Source organism: Astatotilapia calliptera, chromosome 17, assembly GCF_964374335.1.
Source record: "Astatotilapia calliptera chromosome 17, fAstCal68.1, whole genome shotgun sequence".
Classification (NCBI taxonomy): Eukaryota; Metazoa; Chordata; class Actinopteri; order Cichliformes; family Cichlidae; genus Astatotilapia; species Astatotilapia calliptera.
This window is the reverse complement of record NC_137438.1, coordinates 32,965,576-32,974,913: the sequence shown is the minus strand read 5'-3', so window position 1 is coordinate 32,974,913 and position 9,338 is coordinate 32,965,576. Positions and strand designations below refer to the sequence as shown.

The following is a 9,338-nucleotide window of genomic DNA, read 5'->3' as shown; positions in this document are numbered from 1 at the left end:
AGTGTACCCAGAAAAGCTTGATTTTGTTCTCTCCATGCTTATGTCTTGAAGAATTTATGACTCGGCTGTGTTAGAAACCTCTTCCATCTGGTTTTAAGGTAGAAAATGATAAAAAAAAAACATCTGACGGACAGAGAGGCACCTTTGCTCTTTTTTTTGTTTCCTGTTTGTCCTTTTCAACCTTCCACCAATTAACAAACTAAGAGGACAAGCATCTCTGGGTGATATATTAAGCCAAGGTAGCAAGTAAATCTCAGGTAAACAGTCCTGCCTACTTCTGCCTGTGCCTGACGACTAGCTCTGCAGTGGCTTGTACAAGAAATGCATACCACCCTTCACTTAATGTTCAGTTATAACATAACATAACATAACATAACATAACATAACATAATTGTCCTACATTATGGTTCTGCTACAACTATGTGCATGCAGCTTCATTTCTTAGATTTTATTCATTTTTTTAGTGTCTGAGGCATATTCAGTTATAGCATGGCAACTATAGTGAATCGTTTCAGTTATATAATGATGCTGGCACTCTTTCAATATTCCTGTCAACAGATCATTTTAGTGTCTATGTTTGCTGAATGCTGCTTGCCTCAGGTGTGGGAAGCACTGCTCTGTACAAAACTGTTTTAGTTTGTCAATATTGCTGCAATGTCTTGACTAAATAGTGCACTCTTTGTTTTAACTTTGCTGTTCCAAAACCATCATTTTTATTTTTTTATTTACTTGCTTTGAGGTATTGTCTGGTTAGATTATCTAACCTTCTTTTGTCAAATATCCTGACACAAATTTGAATTAATTGCAATACTTTCAGGCCCATAATCATGATCCTTCCTCCACCATGCTCCATTGTTGGAATGTGGTTTCGACAATGGTGGCGCCCTTTTTGATTTAAATATGAAACTTTGTTCAAGGAGTGAAACTTCTACTTCATCTGTCCACAGAAGATTGTCCCATTGATTTTGTGGAACAACCCGATTGTGTTTTACAAGTTTAAAGACATGATGCAAAGTAGCTATATTTTAATATTTATTTATTTAGATGTAATGCAATAAATACCCAGACCAATTCAAATCCCTTTCTAGCCTTTTCAGATTCATACGTAACTGTTTCTTTTAAAAACATTTAGCGACTGCCTGGTAACCATGAATTGCTTGGGAAAATAAATATTTGCCAGCTGGTAATGAGTGGTTGCTGGTTGTCTAAAACTGACTACTAAAGTTCTAGTCACACAGGACTTGATACTGGTCAGTGACTCCCTGGCTAGGGAAAAATGTGTATTCCTGTTTGTTGGCTAACAATCCCTAAAGGTTGTATAGATTTTAATAGTAAAGCATAACTGTTCTCTGTTTCTGGCTTGCATCATCTTTTTCATTTCAGCTTAGAGTAAATGGCTAGTGTTTGTGTGTTATAAGTTACATATTTGAATGAAAATCCAACTATATTTTATTATTAATCATTAAAAAACCCCAGAAATGTTATTCTCCAGGAAAACTGACCGTCACAAAATGCCAATCAGTCCATTAAACTTCACACTTTCTTGTGTCACACTGCTAGCCTACATCTCTTGTGGATGTGGACAATGCTAGCAAAACAGCAATGTAAAATGACTTAAACATTCCTTCATTTAATGATATTGGCATTGTAATAATTGGAAACTATATATTCTAAAACCAATAAACACGTGTGGACCTGCAGATACAACTACCACCAAAAGCACAGCTTGGTTAAAGAAGAAATCAGATAGAGACAATGAGTCAAACCAGATGTGATCTAGCAGTAATGGAACTAATAAACACTGAAGTCAAAACCAAAAGCCTCAACCATGGCAAAAGGCCTCAGTACTTAGAGCGAGGCTAATTGTAAAAATGATGCCCCACTTTCCTTGAACTCCCTCTGAACCTGTTCACCGTCTCCAAATGATGCCCCTGTATGTGTGTTCGACCCCTGTGTGGAAATAACAACCTCAGTTGTCCTTGGGAAATTGCAGGGTATGAATGGAGATAACTGGGACTAGTCATGGCTGTTGGCAGCTAAAGCCCCGAAAAAAAGAGAGAAGACAACACACTGTTGCTATTAGCGTGTAAGTCTGCCTTTAACAAATGGCTGATGTGTCATGACATGCTCTTCCTTTCCCTGGTGGATCTGTGACAGCGTTGGTGCAAAGACAGGTCTCTGTCGGTTTGACTTGGCACGCCAAAAACTGTTGTTGATGAGATTTGTTACATATGGATTTCAGCTAGACTGAAAACTATAAGCTCAAGGTTTTGTTCAACAAATTATCAAGTACAAATTCAGGATTTTGTTGGTCCAAAAAATACTGATGTCTGCTTGTCAAACTGTAATCTTAGGTATTTATGTAAATTCCACTAAAGAAATAGGAACATTCCTTTTTGTAACAGGCTGCTAGTCACAAAGTGTCAAAAAGATACAATTTAAAACTGATTCTTTGTAACATTTCTAAATGTGCTAACTTTTAGAAATGGCACAACACTGGTTCATTCCTTGAGTTTGGTACTTTAAAAAAAATTGAATGATTTATAGTTCGGTGTTATGTGACTTAACAAAAAGTGGTTAGATACAATCACTGGACTGAATTTAAGATCTTTGCAGAGTGTTGGATATAACGATGAGTAAAATATATAATAACTCGTAAAATGATTAATATATGAAATCATTAAAATTGCACATAAATTTTAGACTCCTGTATTTGGTTGCATCAACTTTTACTCCTTCTGCCAGGTGTTCAAGATGAGGGGATGGAATGCATTTACTGTCGATTTTGCTCCAAAAAGGAACAAAAAACAAATTATTCATCAAAATGCAAAATGATTCATACTAAATCACAAAATGAAAACACACTGAGGTTACTTGGGTTGATAAACTGAGTTTTTAAGGCCTGAAGATAAACCATTTGACAAGCATTTCCTTAACAGGAATGCTAATGTACACATGTGTTTTCAATTTTTGAGAAAAAGTAGGACGTTACCTTGAACTTGAGGAAGTTATGTCGCATGTTTTCTTGCTTATCTTGTGTGTCAAGTGTCTTCAATTACACTGCCTACTAAGTGTATTAAAGTGAGTGCTTAAATGGCACAAAGTATTTTCAAGTGTAGGTGTCACTCTTTGTCGGCTAAGGATATCATATGTTGGCATAAACCTTTGTTTTGTTTAAACGGGCTGGTAAGCTTTGAGTCTGGAGTCAGATCTCAAGATAAAGCATTGTTTGGGCCAGAAAAGCCTGCAGTCAGGATACACAAAGGTTACATTCACACTGCAGGCGAAAGCGCATCAAATCCGACTTTTTTGACCCTATGCGACCCATATCCAATCGTGGTATAACAGTGTGAACAGCACAAATCCGATATTTTCAAATCCGATCTGGGTCACTTTCGTATGTGGTACTGAATCCAATACGTATCTGATGTTTTAGAAAGCGACTGCTGTTTGAATGGTCATGTCGATTTAAATCCGTCTTTTACGTCACCGGCACAAGACAGACGCCAATTATCAGCACCGGAGAAGCGCATGATAAGACATCGCGAACGCTTCCTAGCCATCCAGTGAAACTGTTGGGAAGACAACGTTGGAGAAATGTGAACATTTTATTTGTACTGTAAAATCTGCAGATTCTGACAGAAATCTGCAACTATCCTTTGAAGCACCACTCCTCTCTAAAACAGCAACAAGGATAATTATTAGGCCATATGTAAATAACAAAATGTATATCCTGTATATAAATTATGGCTGTAGCTTCAGTGTCTGAGAAGTGAATCTAATGTAGAAGAGTCTCAAATGTGCATTCAGCACGTGGCGACTCCTCTGGTTGCAAAAAGAAGTCAGATTATATATGAGAAAACGATTCTACTTCTCTCTTGATTTACTACCTCAGTTAACACTCCTATTACGAGCTTATATTCTCAATCAGTAGTTTCCAATAATCTTGAAGATATCATTGCATACATTTTGTCAAATATGGCTTCATCTAGAGGAACACAGGACCTTTTTGCTAAAGCATATAGTTAGGGCTGGACCAGGTGACCCTGAATCCTCCCTTAGTTATGCTGCAATAGACGTAGGCTGCCGGGGATTCCCATGATGCATTGAGTTTTTCCTTTCCAGTCACCTTTCTCACTCACTATGTGTTAATAGACCTCTCTGCACTGAATCATATCTGTTATTAACCTCTGTCTCTCTTCCACAGCATGTCTTTTATCCTGTTTTCCTTCTCTTACCCCAACCGGTCGCAGCAGATGGCCCCGCCCCTCCCTGAGCCTGGTTCTGCCGGAGGTTTCTTCCTGTTAAAAGGGAGTTTTTCCTTCCCACTGTCGCCAAAGTGCTTGCTCATAGGGGGTCATATGATTGTTGGGTTTTTCTCTGTATCTATGAAGCGCCTTGAGGCGACTTTTGTTGTGATTTGGCGCTATATAAATAAAATTGAAATGAATTGAATTGAATTGAGGTAGTGGTCTGCGGTGCCACTGCAGGGGAGATGGACTCACCTGCGCTGCATCTGCAATCATGCCTCGCCAGCTTAAAAGTCTGTGATGTCATTAGAATGTTGTTGTTGGTAATGTGTTCCGCTGTCAGCTTTAAAGCTGCAGCCGAGGCTTTGTACAGCAACCGTGGGAGAAAATAAAGTATACTGAAAAGCATTGGCACGTTGTCACGGAGGAGCAGGGAGGACTCGTGACAGACTGAAATCTCAGAAAAACAGGTTTATTTACACACTCCAGGTGCACTATATACAGGTGAAGGAGAAGGGGGCCAGGGTTCCCAGGGGTGCAGAGCGGGGTCGGGAAAAGCGTCCAGAGTCTCCAAACCAAACACGAGAAATCTGCATACAGAGAACAAGGGTTAGCACGGAACTTTCACGGACAGAGCTCAAAACTGGCTGAGGCTAAAGTAGCACTGACGAGCGTTATTCAATAGTCCAGCGGCGAGGTGCTCTCAGTCACTGCCTTAAGTAGCGGGAGCAAACAAGGTGAGGAGCCACAGGTGATTGCCTACAGGTGGTGGAGGCCGGGAGCTCACAATGAGCTCCGCCCAGGCAGCGAGCAGAGAGAGAGGAGAGAGAGAAAAGACAAAACATAACATGTAGCCACACAGGGCCAGCCGAGCAGGCACGGGGACCATGACACACGTGGATTGGTCTGCCATGGAGTTATTACAATGACATTATTATCGACCAAAGCATCTGCACAAATAGCATGCTAACACTAAGCTACCCAAGAACCCAGAGTGATATTAAAGCTTAGCTCTAAAGCCCAGCATCAAGACCATGAACTTCAACAGGTAACTGGGGTTTAACTGGGGCAAGTGAGGCCTGCAGTTTTTCTTTAAATGTTGTTTTAGGTTCATTTATGATCTCCTGGATGAGCCGCTGAAGCACTCTTGGAGTAATTTTGGTAGGTTAGCCATTCCTGGGAAGGTTCATTGCTGTTCCAAGCTTTCTCCATCTGTGGATAATGGCTCTCACTGTGGTTTACTGGAGTCCCAAAGACTTAGTAATGGCTCTGTAACCCTTTCTAGACTGACAGAGGTCAGTGACTTTGTTTCAAATGTGTTCTTGATTTTCTTGTGTGTTTCATTTTGAGATTTTTTACTCTACTTCACTTTCTCAGAAAGGTTCTATTGAAGTGATTACTTGATTCAATAGGTCTGCCAGTAATCGGGCCTGGTTGTGGCTAGTGAAATTGAACTCAGCTTTCCAAAAATGCGGCTAATCACAATTAATTTATCATTTAACAAGAGGGGTAATTACTTTTTTACATGGGTCAAGGTAGGTTTTGATAACTTTTTCCCCCTTACTAAAATAAGTAATCATTTAACCCCTTCCTTTTTCTTTTATTTCCTTAGGTTATCTTTGTCAAATGTTAAAATCAGTTTGATGTGAAATATTTAAGCGTAACAATTATGCAATCAGGAAGATGACAAGCACTTTTTCACAGCGTTGTCCAAACAGAAACAGAACTGCTGTGAATTCAGTTCTGGTAAAAACTGTTACCCATCCCACTTCAAACACATGACAGAGCCTGGCAGGAAATTCTTATATTACTCAACAATAACATTCATTAGTGATGAAATTATTACCCTGATGCAGTTTATATTGGCTAGCTGAACCTCTCACATGGCCAAGAGAAAGTAAAATGACAAAAGAAGGGGGTATAATATAAGGGGGTATAAGTCAGAGGCATTAAGGTATTATCACACGCTAATTTGGACTCATTTCACTAAATCCTGCTTTATGCAGTTCAGTCTAGGACATTGCTCAGCCTCTTATAAGGACGTTTAATCCAGGCTGAAGGTGATGGCCTGTGACACTAATAACCAGCCACCTAGTGACACCGACTACCACTCCAGAAAAAAAAGTACTAACGCTTGTTCTGAAATTCACACTGGATGTTGTTCTCATATGCCAGTAATGTGTAAGTCATGAATGAGATCACTTAATTTGATTTCCAGGACAAATTACGTTTTAAACAGCCATTCTCTTCAGTGGATGAAAGCCTATTAGCAAACAAAAGACCTCCATCTAACTACCCTGAGATGGACCCATGGGTGGAGATGTGCAATCAGGGTAATGATCCCTTTGGGGTGACAAGGAACTGATGGCCAGAAATATGAAAGTTATAATTTCCATCATGCATATCCCTTTAGTCTTACTTAATGTGGGGAATGTTTTCTTCTAGGTTGGGTTTGCAGCAAGGACTCCACGCCTAAGGACTATACAGCACAGTCAGTGACATATCAGTAACATGCAGCATAGTCTGCTCCTTTACAAAAAAAAAATTTGCTGCCAGTGTGCTTTTTAACAACAGCTCAACTATCTTTTTTTCTTGGATATTGTCTATTGTTACAAGACAAAATCTGTCCTTAATCAGCAATGTGCTCCATGGGGTGGTTCAATGGTACTTTTCATGATGAAATTGTATGCTCGATGGTAAAACCTCAAGCCAGAAACGATAAACATCACAAACATATGTTTGTTTGCTTGCCAATCAGGACCTAAACATGTGGTTGCGGTGTGGTGAATTGGTGATACTGAGATGTAGAAAGCCCGATGCCTGTCAGGAATGGATTAGTTACAGATTTCCTTCTCTTCCCTCCTTTTTCAATATTGCACACTCACTGGCCGATGGTCACTAAAACTACTATTGAGGGCATGTGTGAAACCTTTCTTTGGCCAGTGTCAGTCCACTCACATGACAGTTCTGAACTCTGACGTTTGATTCTCACCCTTTAGTCCGTCGACCTGTGAAATGCGAGTCCCATGGGAGTGTTGTAAAAAGCACATGGGAGGACTGTTCTTACAAGAAAATGTTGCAGTGGGACCATGAACATCACGGACTCTTCACAAACCTCAATGACCTCACAGTAGTTTGATCAAATTTCTGCTCCTTCACAGTCTCTTGCGCTGTTTTCATACATTGCAGTCCTGAAGCTTATTAGACTTTACCTGATGAAACTGTGTTCAAGAATGGAAGTGTCCACATAAATCAGATCCGACTCTACATGGGCTTTTACCTGCCATCTCCTTAGTACAAAGCCTGTGTAATGTTTGAGCCCCAGTGACAATAAAGCAGGTAACTGTCCGGAGAATTCAGAGTGGAAGTGGGTGTCATGTGTCCTACCTCCTGCACGGTATGACCAGGCACTACCCTTCACCTAAATAAAGCAGGGCAGCACACAGCTGCCTGTTGTGAGAAAGGGCATATCAGGGCAGGATTTTCCCAAAAGTATGTGGTCTCTTATTGAGATTTTAATGTGCTTGATTTCCTTTTGAATCTAGTTTTTATGCTAATCTAAGTTACTGCTGGCAGTAGAATTGGCTTTTATTTCTAACTCTCAGCAGGAAAGCAAGTTGGAGTATTTCTCATTCCTTCTCATAACTGTCTGTCCTCTCATATCTCCACCTTTTCCTTTATTTTTCATTTCTCCTCCTCCCTCTCTGTGCTTAGATACCTTTACTCAAAAGGATCTGATCATCATCCTAATCTGATCAACAGTCTAAGCTTGTCTTCGGTGTTATCTTAGTGTACTTGTGCGTATGCATGCACGCTTTCTCAGTTCTTGCGTATTTTGCACGCTGCATACTCTTACAGTTTGTACATGCACACAGACATCACTGTGGATTATCTGCGTAGGTGTCTGCATCTACGTGGGCTAGTTCTGACAAAGGCAGCGAGGCACGTGTGAGGCCAGATCATGCCGTCTTACCCACCCACCCTATTCTCCCACGCCTGACTGGGAGTGTGGGAATGTGTCATTTGATATCACCTCCAGCAGGATCTGTGAGGACAGGGCAATGCAGCAGGAGCGGGGCGAGTCTTGATCTGATCAGCCCAGCTATGCAGATTTGGTTTTATAGCGTGCAACTACACTCTACTTTACATTACTATGCAGTTCACAACCTTGGAGTGGAGTTGGTTCTTGTTTTAGCAAGCTGAAACAAACAATGCCCAGCAGATGTAAGAACTTGGACTATGCATCAATTTAAATTCTTTCAGAACCGGTAACAGCTGCTCAGGGGCTGCCCCTGGAGCTGCAGTGGAAATAACCTCCTGGCTGTCCCAAGTGGACGCCATGGAGAAAACGAAAATCAGTGTCACACACTTTGCACTAAAGTCCAAGCTATACTGAAGCTGTTTTGGCAGTTTATAATGGGCCAGCACTCCATTAAGAAACGGATGCAGGTGTTTTCTTTAATATATGGAATTCCTAAAGTCCAAATCAGCACGTCATCATTTTGGTTTTTCCAGTGTATAAGTGTGTTTTACACACCCTTATTTAGAAAACTGTCCTGGTCAAAGTGCCACTAGGAAACCTTTTCCACCACAGATGTGCTGCTCTTCACGAGAAGCTTACATTACCTAAAAACAAATAATGCTTTTTCACTTTGCAGCAGGCACGTGAAACTAATTTCACACTGTGGGCCACATCTAATGAAATTCCCCTCTCAGCTTAAAGAAGTTTACCTACACATTTTAATTAATGAAAAAAATCCAGTACTGTATCTACATTGTACATCCAAACAGTGCAAATAGTTTCGATGTACAATGCCTCAGCAATGAAAAACTATTTTTTTAAATCCAATTTATTATCAAAGTGATTTTAGATTCAAAAAGAAGCCAAAAGATTTGTGTATATATATTGTATAATGTGACAACCAGTGTTGGTCAAGTTACTTGAAAAACGTAATTAGTAACTAATTACTCATTACTTCTCAAAAAAGTAATCCTGTTACTTTACTGATTACTTATTTTCAAAACTAATTAGTTACTTAGTTACTTTTAAAAAAAAAAGAAAAAGATACACAACCTGAATACGTAATA

The 9,338-nt window shown here is 40.0% G+C and overlaps 1 long non-coding RNA gene across 1 annotated transcript; it reads right to left on the bottom strand.

Moving 5' to 3' along the window:
- Positions 1-4,706: 4,706 nt before the first annotated feature.
- LOC113009651 (uncharacterized) lies at positions 4,707-5,088 on the bottom strand. The gene is made up of 2 exons (XR_003270227.2): positions 4,920-5,088; positions 4,707-4,840 (listed from the first exon to the last, which is right to left on the bottom strand). It is a non-coding gene; the product is annotated as an uncharacterized LOC113009651 (long non-coding RNA).
- Positions 5,089-9,338: the final 4,250 nt, after the last annotated feature.